Genomic DNA, 13,735 nt, shown 5'->3' with positions numbered 1-13,735 from the left:
ATCACTTCCACTGAAGGTTTTGAGTTTACTTTTTTTCTTACATTTTCTAGAAACCTTGAGGATGTGCTTGCCTGGCTTCACTTTCTGCTCTAGAGAGGTGCTCACCTCTAAGAATAAGGCTATTGAAATGTTCAAGATTCTCAGCAAGTTGCAATTGTTTGGACGCAGTGACTTTAAAGTTTACAAAAGGAGGAAATGTGAAAATATCTTTTGTTAACTTGTGTCAACGACACCAACTTGAAAGCTAGTAACTCTGTTTTGTTTCCTGAACACAAAGTCCTGGGCTCCATGTTGTTCTTTAGGTCAAGATGAGAGTCCTCTTAACTTCAAATATTTCCCTCTCCTTCCTTTTCTTCTCAGAGATTCAAATGTTTGGCCCTCACTCCCCTTTCACCTTCTCATGATTTATTCATTCTTTTGGATGAGGATCTTTTATATTGTCCACACCTCCATCATCCACTGTATATATAATTCCTCATTGGAAAACAGTATGGAGGCTCCTCAAAAAAATTAAAAATAGAACTACTGGGACTTCCCTAGTGGCCCAGTGGTAAAGAATCCATCTTCCAATGCAGAGGATGCAGGTTCAATCCCTGGTCAGGGAACTAAAATCCTATATGCCACAGGGCAACTAAGCCCGTGCGCCACAGCTATTGAGCTCACGCACCTCATAGAGACAGCCCGCAAGCTGCAAAGTACAGAGCCCACGTGCCACAACTAGAGAGAAGCCTGCATGCCGGAACTAGAAAGAAACCTGAGCAGACCGCATGCCGTAATGAAAAGATCCCACATGCCTCAACAAAGGTTCCGTGTGCCGCAACTAAGACCTGACACCACCAAAAAAGGAAAAAGGGAAAAATAAATAAATATAAAAGAAACAGCTACCAAATAACACAGCAGTTTACTTCTGGGTATTTATCTGAAGGAAACAAAATTATCATGTCCAAGAGATATCTGCATCCCTATGTTCACCGCAGCACTGCTCACAATAACCAAGGCGTGGAAACAACCTACGTTTCCACTTACAGATGAATGGATAAAGAAAAATTGAAATATTATTCAACCATTGAAACTAAGTGAATCTTGCCATTCGTGACAACATGGATTTATCCTGAGGGTCTTATGCTAAAGTGACATAAGTTAGAGAGAGACAAATACTGTAGGGTCGCACTTACACATGGAATCAAAAAGCAAACAAACAAACTCATGGAAAAAGAAATCAGATTTGTGGTTAGCAGAGACAGGATGGGTGGTTGGCGAATTGGAGAAAGGTGGTGAAAAGATACAAATTTTCAGTTATAAGGTAAATAAGCAATGGAGAAATAATGTACAACATGATGACTATAACAAAGCTGTATGGCCTATTTGAGAGTTGCTAAGAGTAAATCCTAAAAGTTCTCATCACAAGGAAAAAACCACTTTTTTCTTTTTCTTATATCTCTGTGAGATGATGGATGTTAACGAAACTTATTGCAGTAATTTTTTCACAATATGTGTATCATTACACTGTACACCTTAAACTTGTACAGTACTGTATGTCAGTTATATCTCAATAAAACTGGAAGAAAAGAAATTCATGCCATGTCTAGTAGCTTTGTTATTATCATACAGATAATATAACTAAAAATTCCAAGTTCTCTCTTACGCTGAGAGTACATATGCTGCATCTAATTTTTCCTATTTGTTTGTTTTTAAATTTTCAAGTGACTGAGAAAAATCTCTTACTTGCTGGTTAAAAATAAAGACGGTGGAAGTGGGATAAAAAACCATATGCAGGAGCATGTCTGCAAACATATATCATCTAAACTGTGGTTTCAAATCCTCACATAAGCAGGAACATTCAAACATTTAACATTTCAAGTTGTAGAAACTTTATGGCATGAAACCAAAACAAACAACTCAAAAAATTGAAGGTTGGCTAAACAGTAATAAACACAATAATGATGTACATTTTATATTGCATAATGCCAACGATTCATCTTTTTTAATCTTTTATAAGTTTTGATAAAGGAAGTGAAATAATTCACAAAACTATTCAAATATAGAGAACACATTGTAATTCATTCTGATGTTGAAAGCAAAGATGTCTGCATCTAATCTGTCCGACCATGGCTATCTTCTGTAACGTGGTCATGAAATAGTTTGAAATTCTATCCAACCTACAGGAAGAAGTCCATAGACGTACCTATGGCTGGGGATATTTTTAAGTCACTTTCACATAAATTAGTGATTCCTCAAATATTTTGTTGTTTCTAGATTTTTGGTCATGGCACTCTTTGCCTTCCCTCTGTGGCCAACTTTTCTGTAAATAGATTCACCCAGTTGTAAACACAAAGGTACATGTATGTCTGAGAGGGAGAGAGAGAATTAAAGAGAAATGAGTGATGAAATAAAAGTTGTTAGAAATCCATGGGGATGTTTACAGCTGAGAACATTTGTGCACAATGTCTATCTCTTTATCGAATCCAGTTAGCTCAGGATTCAAAATGTGTAACTTAATTACTGAATTTTCCAGTGGAGAAGTAAGCTTAAAGTATTTATGTTCAAAGTTTAAATGAATTGAAAATACACTTGAGGGGACTTCTCTGGTGGTCCGGTGGATAAGACTCTGCGTTCCCAATGCAGGGGGCCTGGGTTCGATTCCTGGTCGGGGAACTAGATCCCGCAGGCATGCTGCAACTAAGAGCCTGCATGCCGCAACTAAGAAGCCCATATGCTGCAACTAAAGATCCCACATGCCGCAACTAAGACCCAGTGCAGCCAAAATAAATAAATAAATATTTTTTTAAAAAACAAGAAAGAAAATACACCTGAGTCCAAAAAATTGAATATAATCATGTCGATAACTTCTGATCAGTATAATGGATTGAGATGATAGGGAGTATTCTGTTCTCATTTCAAACACAAACAAATACTGAAAAAAATATAACAAAATATATAGGTCATGAACTCAATATCAAGGAAGGAAATTCCTTAGTTGTTAGACATTCTGACAACTCCCAAGACAGACCTGTAACAGTGTGCTAAAGCCAAGAGACCCATGGAAGAAATGGACAATTATTAGGTGTTAACAGGTAGAAGCTGAGACCTCACCAGTACATGCAGAGTGAGTATAGGCAACCTGTCCCATGAGCATGGGGATTTTTAAATTCTTATTTGTTATTAGCATTGTTATTTTACATTAAGCCTTGAGGTGTGAGAATTTTCTCTATTGACCAACCATAAGAAGACAGACATTTTCAAAGACGTCTATTTGAAAGTATCTGAGAGGTCCCAAGACGGTGAGGATTTGAGTGACCCGTAGAGGTTAACTCATCCTCTGACACCAATGCAACCCTCAAGGTATTAATGACTCATCAGTGGCATTGAAGTAAGCATTGCCTGAGTCTGAGGGCCAGAGGATAGCCAGTGACATTTACTGTGAAGCTGGAGGATAAAAACTGGACAGGAGAGCCCGCCTTGGAGCAGGGATCTGGTAAAAAAAAAAAAAAAAAAAAAAAAATCCCAAGCTTCATTCTGGGACCCTGATGAGCTGTATCATAAGACTAGTGATGAACCAGAAATAGATTAATAAATGGGTCTTGGTAAGGAATGAAAACTAGCCTTAAATCTGTCCATACGATGCAATTAGATCAAGCAAAAATCAACCCTCTTTGAAGGAAGATCACCATCCCAAGGCAAATTTTGTTTCTGAAAATTATTTTAAACAATGCCAACATTAAAACAATGTACCGGAGATACAAGGAAACACTAACAAATGGCTGAAAACCAAGATAAATGTGGAGAGACAAAAAACAAAAACAAAAAAACCAAAAAACTGCAACCAATCCAGGTATTATACATATCAGAATAGGAGTTTTAAACACCTGTGTTACCACCTTCACTAAGGTCAATATCACCAGTGATAATACATATCAACATGATGAATCCCGTGATAGGACAGGCTGAAGATATAGCATCATTTCTGGAGTATTTTTGCCCAAAATGCATACCTACAGTCTGTACAATCACAAGAAAACATCAGACAAACCAAAATTGAGGGAGATTTGACAAAATAACTGATCCATATTACTCAAAATGGTTAAGGTCATAAAAAACAAGGAAAGACTGAAGATTATTACAGACTATAGGAGAATGAAAAGAAATAAAAATTAAATGCATTTTTGGATCTTGGTTAGGAGTCTGGAATAGAAAAAGGACATGAGTGGAAAAATTGGTGAAATACAAATACATTTTGCAATTTAGTTAATAGTGTACAAGGTTAATTTCTTATTCTTGATAATTGTACTAAAGTTACATAACAAATTAAGGGAAGTGGGATGAGAGAGAGATGGAAACTCTTTATTTTGTAACTTTTCTTTTTTGTATTTCTGTAAAGCTAAAATTGGTTTATAATTGAAAAATTTAAAATAAAAAGCCTAAGGCTTCCCTGGTGGTGCAGTGGTTGAGAATCTGCCTGCTAATGCAGGGGACATGGGTTCAAGCCCTGGTCTGGGAGGATCCCATGTGCCGCGGAGCAACTAGGCCTGTGAGCCACAACTATTGAGCCTGCGCGTCTGGAGCCTGTGTTCCGCGACATGAAAGGCCGCGATTGTGAGAGGCCTGCGCACCGCGATGAAGAGTGGCCCCCGCTTGCCACAACCAGAGAAGGCCCTCGCACAGAAACGAAGACCCAACACAGCAAAAATAAATAAATTACTAAACTCCTGCCCCCAACATCTTCTTAAAAAAAAAAAAAAAGCCTAACACCGTGGTCAAAAAAGTAAATATGACAGTGTATATCAAAAAAAATCTGTGATTAGTATGTTCAAAAACTCAGATGGTTAGTAAGATCAACAGAGCAAAGGAAAACATAAAATATGGGTTAGAAATTCTAGAACTGAAAACAAAACTAATGAATAAAATTGACAGGATATCAGTTACAGTAGAAGACAGAATTAATTAGTGGAAAGAATCACTGAAAGACAAAAGAAAGGGAACTTGAGGGAAAAAGAATGACATACAAGACACAGAAAAGAGATGCCATACACATGCAACTGGAGGTCCAGGATGGAAGAAAAAGAAGAGGGGAGAATCAATATTTGAAAAGATAATCTCTAAGAATTTTTCCACACTGTTTCTTGGAATTAAGTCGGAATTAAGTCCAAGTCCAGGAAGCCATATGAACCCCAGGAAAGTTCCATATAAATAAAAAAACACACAATAAAAAACAGGTTTAAAAAAAAGACAAAGAACACCTAAAATATATCGCAGTAACAAATGACACCTTTAAAAGAAAATAATGACTTACATTAATTTATCCATAAGACTGTGAATTTTTGAGTCAAAGATAGGAAGAAGAAAATGAAAAATATCTATAGATAAGTAATGCATGATGGAGTTTGGACCACAGATCCTAAGGAAAGCATGTGATGGCATAAATAGTAGAGGAGATTTGGGTACCTCCACAGAAACAAACAAACAAAAACCAACCACTTCATCTCACACCAAAAAAGTAATTGATCTGAATTTCTTTTAACATTTTATAACTTTTATGTTCAGTTGTAATGTCCTTTCTTTTTTTTAAATTTTTATTTTATATTGGAGTATAGTTGATTAACAGTGTCAGTTTCAGGTGTACAGCAAAGTGATTCAGTTGTACACAGACAAGTATCTATTCTTTTTCAAATTCTTTCCCCATTTAGGTTATTATAGAATATTAAGCAGAGTTCCCTGTGCTCTACAGTAGGTCCTTGTGGGTTATCAATTTTAAACACAGTAGTGATCTGAATTTTAGATGTACACAGGAAAGCTTAACAATGATTACTTGGATGATATATTCTTGAACAAGGATGATTATTTTCTTGAAAAAGGATTAAAGTTGTTTTTTTTTTAAGGAACACACTCAAGAAAGCTTTTTGCTATTCAAATGAGTAAGTTCATCAGGTGAGATGAATAAATAGTTATAAACATCTGCTATATACTGAACTTAAAATTTTGTGAAGAGCGTAGATCTCATGTTTTTTGTTTTATTTTGTTTTTTTTTTTAAACACACAACTTTACGGAAAATGAAAGGAGTGATAAACTAAACCACTACTTTCAACATTTAAAATATTTGATTTTCCTCTAATTCGAAAAGATACACGCATCCCTGTGTTCCAAACAGCACTATTTACAATAGAAAAGACATGGAAGGAACCTAAATGTCCACTGACCGATGAATGGATAAGGAAGATGTGGTACATATATACAATGGAATACTACTCAGCCCTTAAAAAGAATGAAATAATGCTATTTGCAGCCACATGGATGGACATGGAGATGATCATACTAAGTGAAATAAGCCAGACGGAGAAAGACAAATACCATATGATATCACTTTTATGTGGAATCTTCAATATGGCACAAATGAACTTGTTTACAAAACAGAAACAGACTCACAGACACAGAAAACAAACTTACTGTTACCAAAGGGGAATGGGGGAGGGATAAATTAGCAGTTTGGAATAAGCAGATAAAAAGTGTTATGTATAAAATAGGTAAACAACAAGGACCTACTGTATAGCACATGGAACTATATTCAATATCCTGTAATAAACCATAATGGGAAGAATCTGAAAAATATATATACAATGAATATATATATATATACAAATATATATATATATATATATAACTGAATCACTTTGCTGTACACCACAAACACAACATTGTAAATCATGTATATTACAATAAAAAAAAAGGAAAAAAATGTTTGGTTTTCAATCCACACCATTAAATCATGAAAGTACCAGCTACTAAAAAGAGATATTTGCAATAATATTTAATATAAGATATTCCCAACAAAGTGCTCATATCTAGCATTTGTAAAACATTGTTTTGTATAAATTATAAAAAGACAGACTACTTAATAAAAAATAAAGGGCTTCCCTGGTGGCGCAGTTGTTGAGAGTCCGCCTGCCAATGCAGAGGACATGGGTTTGTGCCCCGGTACGGGAAGATCCCACATGCCGCGGAGCGGCTGGGCCCGTGAGCCACGGCCGCTGAGCCTGCACATCCAGAGCTTGTGCTCCGCAACGGGAGAGGCCTGTGTACCGCCAAAAAAAAAAAACCAACAATAAAATAGGCACTTCACTTAGTAAGATATTAAAATGCCATTCTTAGTCATCTGTGTAATATACATGAAAACCATATACAGGCTTCATCTCCCAGAGTAACTGAAATTAAAAAGACTGACCATCTCAAGTACTGGCAATAATGATATGGAATAAATGGAATCTCTCCCATGCTGATGCTTTACATTGCAATTGGAAGAGTCACCTAAAACTCTTTTAGCAGCATCAACAAAGTTGAAAATAAGCATATCCTATGACTCAGACATTCTATTCTTACACAGATAAAATTATAGTAGTATATGCAGATAGCTGTATATTATTCCTTTATGTTAGGATATTAAGTTGTCTATGTTTTATAGGTAAGTATGTAAAACACGTGCACACATACAAACTTACTAAGATTGAAACTGCACACATATTCTTTGTAAAGAAACATATCCTTTCAATAAAATCTACCTCCAGGTTAGCCAACAAAGAAATAATATCTTACAGAAAAATTATCTGACTTCCATGTCATTTAATTAGCATTGACCAATAATACAATAATGGTGAGAACTAACAAATTCAAACACATTTTCTCCCAGAGCTTCAAGGGGGTAAACCGAGGGGGAAAGACGAAATAATTACCATTTAACTCTGAATGTACAATATATACAAATTTAGATCAAGCAGTGATTAAAAGGAAAAAATCGAAACATATGAATAGCTAAAGGGTAACAGTAATTTAAACAAGTGGAGATCAGCATGTCTATTTCATAAATTACATCATTTAATAAAATTACTTCCAATTAATTTTATTATAATTGGATATAGGTAGCCTCACATTCTTAAAGGATACCCACATGGGACAGGAGATGAAAAACACTATCTTTCAAAAATTGTATTTTCTTTAATCGTTAGAATATTAATAGAGCTATTTGAAGACTGCCACTCTCATTTGAAATAGACCACATGAGACATTCATTCGACATTTCGAAGAATGTGTAAACAGATTAAGTAATGTCCACATTATAACTGCAAAGATAATAACTCTAGTGTTGTAATGGTCACTGCTAAATCAAACACATGGCCCTTTGCCCCTAAAAGAGATGAAATGTTTAGTTACCAAGTTGGCAAGGACTGTATTCAAGGGAATAGCAAATGACTTCTTTCTATTTAGCAACATTTTGCTATTTAGTTTTAAGGGATATTGGGTTTGCATTTTAATGCTCACCTTAGCAAGTGGCAATTATGTAAATGTCTGTGCTTGATGACTGTGCTCCTTCTATCACCCTTATTCTAAACAGAAATGACCAATAAAACAAGAGCAAACATTTAAACCATTTCATTTACTCCAGGGGCCAGTGGAGATGAGCAGGAAAGGTAATTAACTATATACCCTGAGAAATCATTTTAATATAAGCTTCCTCTGAAGAAATTAAGTTCACAGCATGAATTTGTAGATTCAATCCCCTGTCACCCACCTCCACTGTTTGGGGTCCTTTTCAGAATTTCCATAAAGAATGCTCTGCTGTAACACAGAGGCTCTAAGATTCTGTGGGTCAGGATGGAGAGCAGTTGGTCTTTGATTTAACGACTCGGATTCTGAAATGGGCTCGCAGGGCAGGCTGAGAAGTGGCTCTCTAAAGCAGGTATTCCACCACTCTGGCTTTTTCCACGTTGGTTTCTGACCACAAAGAGGAGTCAGCTTAACCATACCTTGAATGTTTCCCATTACTCTTACATTGCACCCACCTGAGATTTTTGTCTGCTGTGAAAAGTACGGAAATCAGCACCAAACTCTGGTTGAGGATATGAAACAACAGGAACCCTCGCTTATTGCTGCTGGGGATCCAAAATGGTGCAGCCACTTTGGAAGACAGTTAACCAGTTTCTTACCAGACTAAACCTATTCTTACCATAAAGCCAAGCAGTTGCACTGCTTCGTAGGTAGTAGGCAAAGGAGTTGAAAACGTAATGTCCTCACCAAAAACCTGCACATGGGTGTGGACAGCAGCTTTATTCATAATTGCCAAACTCTGGAAGCAACCAAGACATCTTTCAGAAGGTGATGAATAAATGGATGGTGGTCCATCCAAACAATGGAAAATTATTCAGCACTAAAAAGAAACACGGTATCAAGCCAGGAAAAGATACGGAGGAACCTTAACTGCGTATTAGTAAGGGAAAGAAGCCAACCTCAAAAGGCTGCATCCTGTGTGATTCCAACTCTATGACATTCTGGAAAAGACAAAACTATGGAGACAGTAAAAGGATGCCAAGGACTGGGGGAGGGAGGGATGAGCAGGCAGAACACAAGAGGATTTATAGGGCAGTGAAACGACTCTGTATGATGTCATAATGATGGACACAGGTCACTATACACTTGTCCAAACCCACGGAATGTACAACACCAAGAGTGAACCCTAATGTAAACTGTGGCTTTGGGTGATAATGACACTGGTAGGTTCATCGATTGTGGCAGATGCACCATCTGGCGGGGATATGGATCACGGGGGAGGCTGTCCATATGTGGGAGCAGGGTGTGCATGGGAAATCTCTGCACCTTCCTCTCAATTTTGCTGTGAATCTGAAACGACTCTAAAAAATAAAGCCCGTTAATTAAAGAAAATTTCACTGGATGAATGGATAAAGAAGATGTGGCACATATATACAATGGAATATTACTCAGCCATAAAAAGAAACAAAATTGAGTTATTTGTAGTGAGGTGGATGGACCTAGAGTCTATCATACAGAGTGAAGTCAGGCAGAAAGAGAAAGACAAATACTGTATGCTAACACATATATATGGAATTTAAGGGAAAAAAATGTCATGAAGAACCTAGGGGTAAGACAGGAATAAAGACACAGACCTACTAGAGAATGGACTTGAGGATATGGGGAGGGGGAAGGGTAAGCTGTGACAAAGCGAGAGAGAGGCATGGACATATATACACTACCAAACGTAAGGTAGATAGCTAGTGGGAAGCAGCCACATAGCACAGGGAGATCAGAACGGTGCTTTGTGACCGCCTGGAGGGGTGGGATAGGGAGGGTGGGAGGGAGGGAGACGCAAGAGGGAAGGGATATGGGAACAGATGTATATGTAGAGCTGATTCACTTTGTTATAAAGCAGAAACTAACACACCATTGTGAAGCAATTATACTCCAATAAAGTTGTAAAAAAAATAAAATAAAAAATAAAGGCGAGGGCTTCCCTGGTGGCGCAGTGGTTGAGAGTCTGCCTGCCGATGCAGGGGACACGGGTTCGTGCCCTGGTCCGGGAGGATCCCACATGCTGCGGGGCAGCTGGGCCTGTGAGCCATGGCCACTGAGCCTGCACGTCCGGAGCCTGTGCTCCGCAACGGGAGAGGCCGCAACAGTGAGAGACCCGCGTACCGCAAAAACAAAAACAAAAACAAAAAATAAAGGCGAAAAAAATTTTTTCATGGGTAAATATTGATACAATCCTATCTGGTGCCCAGAGGGACAAATGAAATGAAACATGAGGAGCCCTAGTATCTATCGCTAGGTGCTCACTCAATTACTTTCTGTTACAAAAAAACAAAAAGAAAAATCAACAACAACAACAAGAAAACACCCCAAGCTTCTTGAGAAGGACACATTTGGCTGAAATAACCACCATACCCTTTATGAAATGAGCCGTTTTACATTAAAAGACTAATGGAGAAATCCTGGTTGGTGGAAATCCCTGGAAAGGGGACCCGTCACCCCCTCCAGGTGTGCAGCTGCATGGCCTGTGGTGGAAGTTATGAAAACTTGAAATCAACAGAGTCCAAACTCAGCCTTAGAATCACCTGGAGAATTAAAACAAACACAAAACAAAACAACTCGGTTCATGCGGCGGAGAGATACTGACTGAGTATGTCCCACTTAGGGGCCTTTTCCAGGTGATCAGATGTGCTTGGGTGAAACCAGGTTAGGGCTTTGGGAGTTCCAGCTTGTGACCCTTTCCCAGTCCATCAGCTCTTCTGGGTTCAAGGCCCAGCACTTGACCTGGCAAGCCTTAGCGCAAGTGCAGAGCACGGGCTTTGGGGAGGGTGCTGAGCTCCGGGACCAGGACTGCTCTCCGGCGAGCAGGATGCATCCGCATCTCCTGTGCTCCCGTCACCGGGGCCCGAGCCTTCCCACCATCTGGAAGGAGCCCAGGTCTCTCAGCAGAGAACCAGGACCTGCGTGGAGCTCCCCTCTCTTCAGTTTGCAAACTGCAAACAGTGACAGTTTTACTTCTTTTCTGATTTGTATTCCTTTTATTTCTTTTTCTTCTCTGATTGCCATGGCTAAAACTTACAAAACTATGTTGAATAAGAGTGGTGAGAATGGGCAACTTTGTCTCATTCCTGATCTTAGTGGAAATGGTTTCAGTTTTTCACCATTGGGAACGATGTTGGCTGTGGGTTTGTCATATATGGCCTTTATTATGTTGAGGTAGGTTCCCTCTATGCCTACTTTCTGGAGGGTTTTTTAACATAAATCGGTGTTGAATTTTGTCCAAAGCTTTTTCTGCATCTATTGAGATGATCATATGGTTTTTCTCCTTCAATTTGTTAATATGGTGTATCACGTTGATTGATTTGTGTATATTGAAGAATCCTTGCATTCCTGGAATAAACCCCACTTGATCATGGTGTATGATCCTTTTAATGTGCTGTTGGATTCTGTTTGCTAGTATTTTGTTGAGGATTTTTGCATCTATCTTCATCAGTGATACTGGCCTGTAGTTTTCTTTCTTTGTGACATCTTTGTCTGGTTTTGGTATCAGAGTGATGGTGGCCTCGTAGAATGAGTTTGGGAATGTTCCTCCCTCTGCTATATTTTGGAAGAGTTTGAGAAGGATGGGTGTTAGCTGTTCTCTAAATGTTTGATAGAATTCGCCTGTGAAGCCATCTGGTCCTGGGCTTTTGTTTGTTGGAAGATTTTTAATCACAGTTTCAATTTCAGTGCTTGTGATTTGGTCTCTTTACATTTTCTATTTCTTCCTCGTTCAGTCGTGGAACGTTGTGCTTTTCTAAGAATTTGTCCATTTCTTCCACTTTGTCCATTCTATTGGCATGTAGTTGCTTGTAGTAATCTCTCATGATCTTTTGTATTTTGGCAGTGTCAGTTGTTACTTCTTTTTCATTTCTAATTCTGTTGATTTGAGTCTTTTCCCTTTTTTTCTTGATGAGTCTGGCTAATGGTTTATCAATTTTGTTTATCTTTTCAAAGAACGAGCTTTTAGTTTCATTGGTCTTTTCTACTACTTTCTTTGTCTGTATTTATTTCATTTATTTCTGCTCTGATCTTTATGATTTCTTTCCTTCTGCTGACTTTGGGGTTTTTTTTTGTTGTTGTTGTTCTTCTTCTTCTTTCTCTAATTGCTTTAGGTGTAAGTTTAGGTTGTTTATTTCATATTTTTCTTGTGTCTTGAGGTAGGATTGTAGTGCTATAAACTTCCCTCTTAGAACTACTTTTGCTGCATCCCATAGGTTGTGGGTTTTTGTATTTTCACTGTCATTTGTCTCTAGGTATATTTTGATTTCCTCTTTGATTTCTTCAGTGATCTCTTGGTTACTTAGTAGTGTATTGTTTGGTCTCCATTTTTTGGGTATTTTTTACAGGTTTTTTCCTGTAATTTCTATCTAGTCTCATAGTGCTGTAGTCGGAAAGATACTTGATACAATTTCAATTTTCTTAAATTTACCAAGGCTTGATTTGTGACCCAAGATACGATCTATCCTGGAGAATGTGTAGCGGGGTTGCTGGGTCATATGGTAACTTCAATATCAAAAAAAACAAACAACCCAATCAAAAAATGGGTGGAAGACCTAAATAGACATTTCTCCAAAGAAGACATACAGATGGCCAAGAGGCACATGAAAAGATGCTCAACGTCACTAATAATTAGAGAAATGCAAATCAAAACTTACAATGAGGTATCAGAATGGCCATCATCAAAAAATCTACAAATAATAAATGCTGGAGAGGATGTGGAGAAAAGGGAACCCTCTTGCACTGTTGGTGGGAATGTACATTGGTACAGCCACTAATGGAGAGCAATATGGAGGTTCCTTAAAAAATCTACATAGGGATGTTATTCCATCCCTTCAGAAAAGGAAGAGTATGGACCCATCTCTGATGGCTGAGTTGCACAGACAGTGACTCAATGTAATTTCACAAATAATTGCAGCCACCTGAAAGAGAAAAGTGACTGTGTACTGTCATAATCTTGTCTCTTCTTGATTCCAGGTGCCAACCTCAGATATATTTAGCCCATCCTCAGAGATTCTACACAATGTTTTCATACACATACCAAGGTAGAGGAATGGTTCCATGGGGATTACAGGTTGCCATGCTTTTTTGTCCTAGTAGATTATAACTTCACTCATGGCAAGTAGCATGTCTTATCTATCTTGGTTTCCTCTTGTTTAGCTGAGTACCTGGCACCTATTAGAACACCCAACAAATGTTTACTAAGTAAATAATCAATTATGATCATATAAACCACAGGAATAGAGCCCAATGAGGAAATAGAAAGTAATCTATATTTACATGTGGCTATAGGCCCTTTAGGTCTCATTTAATATTTTTTTATGTTCTACCATCATGATGTTTGCTACAGAAGATTAAACATCCATCGACAGATGAATGGATAAAGAT

This window comes from Mesoplodon bidens, assembly GCF_964165515.1.
Source record: "Mesoplodon bidens genome assembly, chromosome: X".
NCBI lineage: Eukaryota > Metazoa > Chordata > Mammalia > Artiodactyla > Ziphiidae > Mesoplodon > Mesoplodon bidens.
The sequence above is the reverse complement of the archived record's forward strand: the minus strand, read 5'-3'. Positions refer to the sequence as shown.